The sequence below is a fragment of the Camelus bactrianus genome, unplaced genomic scaffold (assembly GCF_048773025.1).
Source record: "Camelus bactrianus isolate YW-2024 breed Bactrian camel unplaced genomic scaffold, ASM4877302v1 HiC_scaffold_34, whole genome shotgun sequence".
NCBI classification, from domain to species: domain Eukaryota; kingdom Metazoa; phylum Chordata; class Mammalia; order Artiodactyla; family Camelidae; genus Camelus; species Camelus bactrianus.
In genome coordinates this window covers 6650394-6662302 of record NW_027413949.1, presented here as the reverse complement: position 1 = coordinate 6662302, position 11909 = coordinate 6650394, and positions in this window count along the sequence as shown.

Sequence of the window (11909 nt, the reverse complement as noted above, 5' to 3'; positions counted from 1 at the left end):
CATGCCACAGTCCTTGGAATCACGCCTGAATCAGATTCTGTTCTGGAGGAAGGACAGGTGCAGGAGAATCTCAAAATTCCAGACTTAGAAGATGATCAGGAACCCAAACTCAACTCTGTCAACTCCCTGGGGTCCCCTGAGGAGTGTGGTTTTCTCAGAACCATCTGCCCTGTGTCAGGAGCAGACCAAGCCTCAGGTAGCTTAGAGAGGCTATTATGCAGCCCATGCTTTGGACGGTTCTCAGTTCTGACCTGCATGACCTTGAGACACTTTTGTAATTCCTACACTGTTTTCTCATACCTATAGTGATGGTTATTGACGACTGAGTTAATCCTCTTACAATGCTGAGGTGCTGTTGTTCCTTGGATAACCGAATATTTTGAAGGGATCAACTCTTTATCACTTCCCCCTAATTAAGTATGTTTTTAAAACTAGAAATGTTTCAGGGGGCACTCAGGTCCTCCTCTTGCACCAGTTCCTCAGGTGTTGGCAGTTTCTGTTCTGAGCTACAGATCCTGATCCTGCCGGTGGTCTATGGTGATGCCAGTGTGTGCATGCTCTTCCTTGTGCACCGGTGTGGAAAGGAGGCAGCCCTTCCCCTACATGAGGCTGCAACCTGCTGACACTCAAAGCAGGCACAATGAAGAATCAGCTAGAGTTCCCGGCACCAGCTGTCCCAGGTAGAAGTATCACCTTCACCACAGTGTTCCTGTGCTCCTGTCAGGCCTTCACTACTCCCAGCAGGCCATGCATGAGCAGTGTGACAGGTGACTGCCTGTCCCAGCACAGCATGGTGGTGATGATCCCACCTTATCTGTTTGTCTTTGGAGTGTCCCCACACCTCTCTGAGCTTCACTTTGCTCTTCTCACAGGCAGGGTTGTACAGGCATGAACCTCACAGGGTTATGGTAGGTAGTCATGGTAGCTGCTCACCCAGTGGCATGCTCTGCCGAGAGAGCTGCTGGGAGTTCTTTGTGTCTTCACAATTGTCCTTCACTCTCCCCAATGAAATCACACTTGGCCTTATCCTTCCCTGGCCTGTGGCCTTTCTATGTTTGCAAAAGAATATGGAAAAAATCTGTTTGCAAAGAAGTTTTGAGGTTCTGTCCATCTGGTCCAGGAAATGCTGACTCTGCTAGATGTGCTGTTGGTTGGGCTCTCATGGGAGAGGCTTGGGCAGGACTTCCCTTGGCAATAAGCTGCCCCACCCAGGCCTTTCCATGATCCAGACTCCTGGGACCAGGGTGCAAATCCCCAGCTCCCCACTTGTCAACAATGTGACCTGGGCAACTTTCTCAAACCCAAGCTTTGTCCACCCAAGGTCAGCAGAAATGGGGGATAACAGGATGTCCTGCACAGAGTGTCTGTGCAGATTAAGTGAGGTAGAACAGACAGAACAGTGGTGGGGCCTGGCCCGTTGGTTGGCAGAAGGGAGCTTACCATGTGCAGCAATTTCCGCGGGTCACCCAGCAATCTGCCCAGAGGCTTAGCCACTCCATCACTATCATGTGTCTGAAGTCCACTTAACCACATGGGAGGGAAACAAACACATATTCTGAGTGTAGCTGCCACAGGGAAAAGTGTATCTGAGCGGGGAGTAATACCAGAGGGTGATCAGGATGGTGGAAGATGCCCCCTGGGTTTGAGCAGAGTGGAGCTGCTCTCCAGAGCCTGGGGTTAGTGAGGATGGGCTTGTAGAAATGCGTCTCTCCTTTACCCATCAATGCTAGGTCCTGCGGGTACTGAGTCCCACAATCGGTGTGCTGCTAGTGCCTTCAGCACAGAGAAAAACCCAGGGGTTCCCACAAGGCTTCGGCCACGTCCTCTGCTTCCTGAACTCCCATTCTGGTGACCCCACCTGGGATGCAGAGATGAGGTGAGGCAGGGGCTTGTGCTGTCAACACCACTGCTCTACCCTGGGAATCTAACACACAGTAGGTGCTCGGTAAGTCATTGTTGAATGAACAGCAATACTGGGCCAAGTTTCTGTGGGTGTCTGTGCCCCCAGATCAGGGACCCCTCAGGGCCCACCTCACAAGTGACATGAAAATAATAATGCCACCAGGAGCAATAACAGTTCCTCAGAATAAGTGGGCTTTTCCAAGCACTCTCCACCTGTTGCAAAGGCCTCCCAGCAGGGAAGTGGGCTGTCAGGGGCAACACTGCACTCTCCACTGTAACAAGGAGAAAGCCAAGGGCCACAGAGAGGAGTGCCTTTCCAGTGTCACTGCTCACTTTCCCACCTTTTGGGAAACTGGGAGGCTTTTCTACTACATTCTGGCTCTGAAGCCCCAATACTGTTTGGACATGCCTCCCTCCCTGGAGCAGGGAACCACTAAGTGACCTGTCACTTGTCACCAAGCAGACAGGCTCATTTCAGCTCATTGTGCCACCTGCAGGTTGTACTAGTAGCAGGATCCTCTGGGAGACATCACACTCTCCCAACCTGAAAACAGGTGAACAGCTCACAGGTTTCCTGGAGAGGATGGTCACATGGCCTTGATCTGGCCAATCAGCATTTTCCATCCTCCCTGGCCACTGTGATTGGCTCAGGGCTGGGCACCAGCCCAATCAGGCTCCACGGAGGTCAGGCCTAGTTACTGGAATCCTGGGAGCAGAGAAGTTCCATTTCAGTTGGGAGTTGAGGGGTGATGATGTCAGCCTGTGGCAGTTGGTGACTATCTTGCTCTCGTAAAGGCAGAGCCATGTGAAGATGACACCAGTGGCAGAGCCCAGAGGTGAGGAAGGATGACTTCTGCTGATGTCACTGAGCACCAGGTACAGCCCTGCCTGAAGCTATCTCCCTGTGGATGTCTCAGTTAGGTAAGTCATTCTCTCCTGCCCTGTTTGCTTCTTTAAGCCACTTTGGTTTTCTGTCACTGGTTTTAAGAAAAAGTTTGACTATTCCTTCAAGCTGGCTAAATGGAGACCCTGGAACTGCAACAGTGTGGTGACAGGCAACAATGTGGCTAATAGACTCCAGAGGCCTCTGTTCAAACAGGGGATTGTAAATGACAAGGGAGAGTACACATGGCCTCAGTGAACAGATTTGCTAGTGGTAGCTCGCAGTTCCTGGATATTAGAGTGCATGCACTCAGCCAAGTCTCAGCTCTGCTCTCACACCTGCTAACTCATACATCTCCTCTCCCACCTGCCCGGCCTAGGGGGGCTGGACACCCCCGGGCACCTGAAACAGCCCAGGTCTTTGTGTTGTAATTTACACAGGCTGCCCCCACTTCTGAGGGTGAGGGTGACTGGGTTCCAGTTTACAGAGAAAACAGACTAGACGGTCTCACTGGTGAGCTGTGGGGGTGGGATCCCAATCTACCATCTGACCTATGACTTCAGAGTGGACAGCCTCCCCACCCTCAGCCAGGATGCTTGCTAAGCCTAGGGGCTCAGGAGTCCTGCTCCCTCCAGCACCCCTCCTGGAGGTGAGAGTGGGGGGTGGCTCTTCCCTATACAACATTCACCCCTGCAGGGGCACACGTGTGACCTCACAGTCTGTCATCCCTTCCTTATGACCTGGACCTCCTTGGCAGGGCATGAGAGGTGCCTTGATGTGTGAGAACTGCAGTTCATGGGTGCATACGTGGGCAGGTGCACCATGACTGAGAGGACAGCACCCCAATTTAAGCCCCCTCCATGCTCAGATGATTACATCCTGGAATTGAGGGGTTCCCAGTGGTCAGGTGGCCAATTCTGGCCTTAGGGGCAAATTCTTATCACCCAGGGGGCTAATTTTTAATTAAATTACACATTTACAATTCAATAGTCAAGCCCCTTTCTCAGCAGCCTTGTAGCCTCTCAGCTTTTAGCCCTCGCTGTGACCATGTTCTTAGCTTCAAATTGAGTGCCATTATGGACATGAACATGTCCCTGTCATGTGTCACCTTCAGAGTAAGGGGCCACCCAAAACTCCCCTCCCTTCCCCTTGTCGATACCTCCACACAGGGAGTAGGGCCCTTTCGATGCAGTTGTGCAAATGTGTGAGCTAAGGGTTTAAAATGACCAGGCTAGGAGGGGTCTGCCCCACATAGCAGGGCAGGTGGGCTGGCAGGTGGTGATTGTACACTTGTAAAACTCAGCTGGTGTCAGGCAGCGACAACAGACTGGCAGCCAAGGGCTCAGCTGGTGCAGATTAAGCGGATTAAATGTGTTCACCCAGACGCCTCGGGGATGGCAGCCCTAGAGTAAGACTACAAGTGAGGAAGGTGGAGGGTCCCCAGTGCCTGGACCTCCACCTTCTAAAAATCAGGACTGAGATGTGGCTTTGAAATCAGAACACTGGGGTTCAAAGCTTCCCCCACCACTTGGTCAATAATTCAAAGCAAATGAGCCTCAGTTTTCTCATGTGTAAAATCGGAACATTGAAGCCTCTCCCTCTGAGGGTGTGGAGGGAAGTAAATGCGGTGACAGCAGAGCACAGGAGATGTCTGGGCTGAGCCTGCACACAGGCAGGCCGTTGTTGCTGCCATGACCACCGTCTTCCAGGGCAGGGTCTGCACACTCTCCCTGTGAAGGTCCAGACAGTAAACATTCTAGGCTTTGAGGGACCTACAGTCCCTGTCACAACTACCACCCTCTGCTGTTGGAGGACAAAGGCAACTCCTGCAGTAGGTAATCCAGGCTCGCACCCCTGCTTCCTGGGATAAGTATTCCTGAGATACAATTGTCACATAACTTTGTTGGCTTTAGGTGTGCAGCATAATGACTTGTTACATGTGCATATTGTGAAATGATCACTGCATTAAGTTTACTTGACGTCTGTCTTCACCCATAGTCACACACTATTTTCCTTGTGATCAGAAATTTTAAGAGGTACTCTCTTAACAACTATCAAATGCACAGCGCTGTGTTGTTAACTACAGTCACCTTGCAGTACATTATGTCCCCAGGACTTGTTTATTTTCTAACTGGAAGTTTGTACATTTTGATTATCTTCCCGAATTTCAATCACCCCCTGACTCACCTCTGGCAACCACCAACCTGATCTCTGTTTCTATGGGTTATCTCTTGTATTTTGATGACACCCACCCTGACAGGTGGGAGGGGATATCTCATTGTGGTTTTGATTTGCATTTCCCTGATGGTGAGTGATGTTGAGCACCTTTTCATGTACCTGTTAGACATCTGTGTGTCTTCTTTGGAAAAATGTCTATTCAGTTCCTCTGCCCACTTTTTAAATCAGATTGCTTGTTTTTTTGCTGTTGAATTGTAAGAGTTATTTATATGTTTTGGGTGTTAACCCCTTATCAGATATATAGTATGAAAGTACTTTCTCCCCTTCTGTCTGTTACCCTAACCTCTGCTTTCTGGATGACAGGGGTCCAGGCACCTGGGAATCTCAGCTTCTCACATGTTTCCAATGGTGGGTGGGTGAGGGCTGTGTTGTGATAAAACTGTGCACAACCGTGGGTCACTACCCCTTCTTTTAGAAGGTGGGCTCTGAAGAGTGCAGTGTGGGCAGGGATGTTTCCCTGAAGTCATCATTTGGATGGTCATGTGCCCTGGAACTCACATCTTCTAGCCCGGATGTGATGGGGGAATTTGCAAAGGGAGGACCTTGCAGCTAAGAGACTGACCAGGTGCTCTTTTGTCTTGTTGGAAGGACCTGGAAACAAAGTTGTGTGGAACAGGGACTCCTCCAGGTCACAAGGCTCAGTTTAGACTTCTGGGATGCAGAGACCTGCTCTGAGCCACTGTCACTGAGGAGGGAAGGGCCTCAGGCAGGAGGGAGGGGTTGCTGGATTTCACTTGCCCTGTTTGTCAAGTATCAGCTCTGGTGATGTGTGGCACATGGGCTTAGCTTTGGGCATGTAAGAGGAGAGGTTCCTGGGGAAGGGCTGGCTTTTTCCTCTGATTGAGGTCCTACTGTGTGCCAAGCACAGCAGTCCTCTGAGTCAGAGCTGGAAAGCCAGGCACAGAGAGGTCAGGGAGTTTCCAGGTCACACAACATTAGGGGCATCATTAGGGTCTGATGCAGACCTGACGCCCAGCCTACATTCTCTCTCCTTTCCCAGGACCATCATGATCCCACATGTTAGAATCACCCAGAGAGGCCCAGGTATGGGCACTGGGACCTTTCCTGCCTAACATGCCAGGAGCCTTAAGAGGGAGGACAAGACACTTCCTGAGTCCATGATGCCCAGAGGCTGCTCTCAGCGAGAGGCCCAGCACACACTCTTGGATGAATCCTAGCTCTGTCCTGAGTCACTCTGTCCTCACTGCCTCAGTCCTTCTGCCCACATGGGGCTGGAAACAGCAGCCACTTCACAAAGGTCTAAGGAACCTCCAGGATCCTGGAAGCAGCGCCCTCACACAGGGAGCACGGTGGGGTCAGCCTCCATTGTCTCCTTAACTTTTCCTCACCTCTTTGCTGGATGAGGAGTCCTAGCGGGGCCCTGGCTTGTCCCAATTCTCACCCCAGATCAGGGTCCAGAAGGGGGTGGTGTCCAGGCTGGACTCTGTCCTCTGCCCCTTCTGGGCACCCTCATTCCCTACACCTTGGCTGCCTGGACACTGTCTTCCAGGGGCCACTCTGTGCCTCCCACACCTACCTAGCATCCACCCACCCTGGGTTACTCCATCGCCCTCTGGCCCTTGGCCACACACCTACTCCGTGTTGAGTGGAAATGAGGTGATGGACATGCTGGGCCTCCTGGACAGTCTGGGGGAGCCCGATATCCCCATCCTGCCCACCGCCCCAAGAGCCCAAGTTGGGGAGAGGGTGTGCCTCCATTCATACTCTGATTTGCTCAGATTCTCAGCACCTACTTTGCTGGGTGGATATGGGGGCAGAGGGATGATGTAAAAGCAGGAGACCTGGACAGCAGAGCATGAGAAGGGGGCTAGCCCAGGCTGGTCTCATAACCCCCTTAGCCTTGGCTTTCTCATCTTTAAAGTGGGACAGACTTTTGTGAGGTGAGCAGGATCCTGACCCATAGCCAGGCACTGTCCTACACACATAAGAGAAGATCACTGACTCCTCATGAAAATCTGTGGGGCAGGGACAGGCGTTATCAACCATTTCTGCAGAAGAAGTAACTGAGGCACAGAGAGAACAGGGGAGGTGACCACCCCAGATTACAGAGCCCAGGCCATCTGGTTCCAGTGTCCAGGCTCATGGTCAGTGCCCACTCTGGGTTTCCTTCCTCCCTTCACCCTCCACTGGGACCCATGGCTGCAGCCTCATCTCAGTGTGATTGTTCATGGTGAGCAGGATGGGGGCACTGAGGGCCCGTTTCTCTGAGCACTGCTTTCCCAGAAGGCTCAAGGGGTTGACTGTATTCACTACTGGACACCCAGGCCTGGGCCCAGGCCAGCCACACTGCAAGGCCTGAACCAATGATTGTTGAGTGAATACCTGGACCTCTGCATGTACCTGTATGTTGCTCCCCTTTCCTCATCTCCACAGCTGGCTACCCGGCCAACACCTTATGACATCAGGCCTCTGCCAGGGACAGTCAAGGGGACCAGAGCTGCTCATCTGGGGACAGGGAGCCTCAGGGGCCCTGTGTCTGCCCCAAGCATCTCCTGGGCCAATTCACAGGGAAGCCCAGCCAGCTTCCAGGAACAGCAATCAGGTCCCAATCCCAGGGGTGTAGAGTAGGTCTTGAGGGGTGTTTCCTGAGACTGACTTTGTGTATGAAGGGGTCCTGGGGGTCAGGCGGCTTTCAACCTCCATTCCAGGCCCATACCCCTGCTGGCAGCATGGAGCTAGTCATAAAGGACACAGGCTGTGGGGCCAAGGCTATAGCAGGGCTCTGCTCCCTCTCTGTGGCTCAGTGTCCTCATTTGTAACAGAGAACTAGTAACAGGGCAATGGGAGGGCTCACTGAGACCCTCCTCTGTGGCTTTGGTTGGACACTGCCCTCTCTCTGCTCAGTGCCCTTCTCTGTAATAGAGAACTAGTAACAATTTTCTTAGCCCCTTTTGGCCCCATTTTTCTGAGTCTCTTTCCACATTGAGCCCAGGGCTTTCACAGAGACCACAGACTTGGGAGGTAATCAGAGTGTGGTCTCAGCCCTAGTGGTCCCAACTGAGGCCAGAGGAACTTCAGGAGGGGTGGGAATCCAGAAGTGCTTCATGGAGGAGGTGAGATCTGAGCTGTGTCCCCAAGGATGAGCTGTCATCCAGCTGAGGCCTGGCACTGAGCAGGACCCATGTACATGGTGAATGAGGGTGTGAATGAATGAATGGGGACCCCTCTAACAGAGAGTGAGGGGGGAAGTCCCCCAGGCCAAAGCAGGAAACACAGGGCACCGTGGGGGAACAGAGGGCGGGGCTGCAGTGTGATGCCTGCCTCACCCTTTATGGGTGTCTTGCCCACACTTTAGCCTGTGTTCTGGTGGATTGGGAGCCCTTGCCTCTCCTCTGCTCCAGGATCCTGCTCTTCATTCCCAGCAACACCCACCTGTGTCACCTCAGTGTCCCCAAGTGGACCTGGACCTGTCTTGTGGGAGAATGTGAAGAGGGATTTGGTGTGCAGCCCAAGACTGAAGTGGGAGGGAGAGGATAATAGGGACCTCCAGGGGGGATCATGGGCTGGGGGAAATTGGAGGGGTGGGGAAGGCAGAGACTCAGGGCTGAAGGATCCTGCTAGTGGTGGCTCCTTCACAAGGGGCTTCACAGGGTGGAAGCATTCATGGGGTAAAGGCAGAGCTCAGTTTGGGGCTCGCTGACATGGAACAGCTCATCACAGAGACGTCCAGAGGAGCTGGAAATAGGGAACAAAGGTGCCACTGATGTCAGGGTCAGAGCTTGAGACCCAGATGAGGTGGGCCGGTGGTGCAGGGTAAGGGGCTTGAGGATGTCAAGATGTTCATTCATTGGGGTCCTCAGGGTGTGGACCTTCATGTTCATTTCACATGGTGCCTGACAGAGCTAGACTTAGGGAGCTCACTGAGTAGACACGTGCTGACAACCTAGAGTCTCCTGTTTCCACATAAAGTCCCTGGTGTGAAGCCAGCTGGCACTCTTTAGAGTCATACACCCTCACCCCTGGGCTCTCTGTGTGCCTAGAGCCCAGTGGCACCTTACCTCCCACTCCCCACTGCAGGACCCTTTGCACACCTGCATTTCCACAAGCTATAAAACATCTCTTGCTGTGTGTTTACCCTATGAAAACTCATTGCCCTAGGAAGAGAGGCCTCACATCCTGCCCTTATTAAAGTGGTAAAGCCTGCTGTTCAGAGAAGCCCCTGTCAGATCTCACAACCAACCAGGTACCTGTGCAAGAATTGATCATGCAGCCCCCTCCTCCTTGTGTGCACAGCACCCCCCCAATAACAGACCCCACAAACTCAACCTTGGCCCTCGTGTAGGCACCTCTTGCCTGTGTGGCCTGATGTTGCCTATAGCAGTGTCCCTATTAAACTTTCCTAAACCCTTCTCAGACGCTGGTAATTCTTTACCAACCCAAGTAACTAGCCCGCCATTGTGCCCACAACACCTGAAACAGAATTGGTTAAATTATGCAGATTGATGATGCAGGTTAATTTGCTATAAAGGTGAAATCAAGGTTTACAAATAAAAGCAACATACATACTCACGGCAGGACTAAGAACTCACACGGATAACTAAGACCCTCCACGCGCATCCCACTGTGGCCTCAGGGCCTTTGCACCGGCTGCTCTTTCAGCCAGGATCTCTCTCTGCCTGCTTCTTAAACACCTCCAGGACTCTGCTCAAATGTCCTCCCTGACCTTATTTTACTCCATGGAACATATCACCTCCGGACACTGTGCATATTTTACTTAATTTTCTCTGTGTCCCCCACCAGGCTGTCTGCTGCATGAGAATGGAGACTTGCCTGCTTCACTACCTGCTATGCCCGGTATCTGGAACCCGCCCAACACACAGTAGGACGTCAGCGAATGTGTGACGGGTGTGTGATCACTGTAGGCCACAGAGAAAAGTCTTCCCAGCAGTGATGGTAAGAGTCATTCATTCTCTACTTACTGAGCCCTACTGTGCACTGGATACTGCCCTGGGTTGGAGGCATGCAGTGGATGAGACACAGTGAGCACACACAGCATGTTAGGAGGGACACGTGCTCTGGAGAGCACACAGGGCTGGAGGAAGTCAGGAGTGCAGGAGTGGAGGAGAAGAGGGCCAGGTGGAGACAGTGGTGGCAGAAGAGACAGAGAGGTGGGGCCCAGGTCTTGCAGGGCTTGATGGCTCCTGTGAGGGCTTTTCCTCAGGGCAGCAGAACCATGGCTGGGCGTGGAGCAGGGGCCCGGGTCCTGAATGCTATGCAGGAAATGGAGAAGGTGTCTGCTGGGGAGATGTGCGTGGAGAAGGCTGTCCCTGTAGACTGTGCAGGCAGGGAAGGCTCCTCTGAGGGGGTGACATCTGAGCTGAGCCCTTGTATGGACCGTGTTTCCACCTTCTGTAGACTGGATGCTTTCGTCTGCCCTGCAGGCCTATGCAGGACACACCCTGTTCTCAGTCACCTGGACTTGGCCTCCTGCCTCCCTTGTGGGCCCTCCCACCCCAGAAGGAGTCCTTCTAGATCTAACGCACTACCTCCTCCACTGGACTTGGACTCACACTGAGCCACTGTCCACCTGCCCAACTCACCCAGAGTCAAGTCCAGACACTTGGGGGAGCCCCTCCACCCCAGAGCCCATGAACTTACTCAAATGGCCAGTCCTCAGCCTGCTCACATGCCTCACCCTCCCCTCCTGCAGAAACCCTGTGACAGATCCTGTCCACAGCACCCTGCTCCTCCGATCCTGACCCCAGGCTTTCCCATGGTGTGTGACCCCGCATGATGTGCAGTCCCCTCCTCCAGTCTGGTGAGTAGAAACTACCTTTTCTTTTTTCTTTTGTTAACATATTTATTTTTTAATTTTTATTTTATTGAGTTATAGTCAGTTTGCATTATTTTGTCAATTTCCAGCATAGAGCATAATTTTGTCAATTGTGTTTACTCTTTCAAGAAACCATCTCTTGGCTTGATTTTTTCAAATGTTTCTAATATCTCTATTTTATTTATTTCCTCCCTGATCTTTATTATTTCCTTCCTTCTGCTTACTTTTGTTATTTTTTGCTCTTCTTTTTCTAATTCTTTTAGGTGGTAAGTTTGATTGTTTATTGCAGTTTTTCCTCTTTTTTGAGGTAGACCTGATTCTCTCGCTATAAACTTCCCTCTAAGCACTGCCTTTTCTGGATCCCATAGGTTCTGTGTGGTTGTGATTTCATCATCATTTGTCTCACTGTGTTTTTTTATTTCTTCTTGATTTCATCATCCACCCTTTTTTTTTTTTAAAGTAGTATGTTGTTTAATCTCCATGCTGTCATTTATTTCTCCTTTATTTTTCTGTAGTTAATTTCTAGTTTTATGGTATTGTGTTCAGAAAAAGTTGCTTCAAATATTTTCTATCTTCTTCAAATTGTTAATGCTTCTTTTGTGCCAAAGTATATGATCTATCCTAGAAAATGTGGTACGTGCGCTTGGGAAGAATGTATATTCTATTTTAGGGAAATATAATGTTCTGAAAATATTAACCAAGAAAAATTGTTCTATTTTATCATTTAATTTCTATGTTGTCTTATTAATTTTATGTATGGAAGATCTGTCCAGTGATGTTAATGGATAGTTAAAGTCTTCTACCATGATTGTATTCTGATCAAATTTTCCCTTTTTATCTGTTATGTATTTAGGTGCTCCTATGTTGGGTTCATATATGTTAATGAGTGTAATATCTTCATCTATGACTCCTTTAATCATTATAAAATGTCCTTCTTAATCTTTCTTTATAATCTTTGTTGTAAAGTCTATTTTATTTGAAATCACTGTTGATATTCCTGCTTTCTTGTCATTTCCATTTTTGTGGAATATCTTTTTCAATCCTCTCACTTTCAATCTATGTGTGTCCTTCTCCCTAACGTGAGTCTCTTGT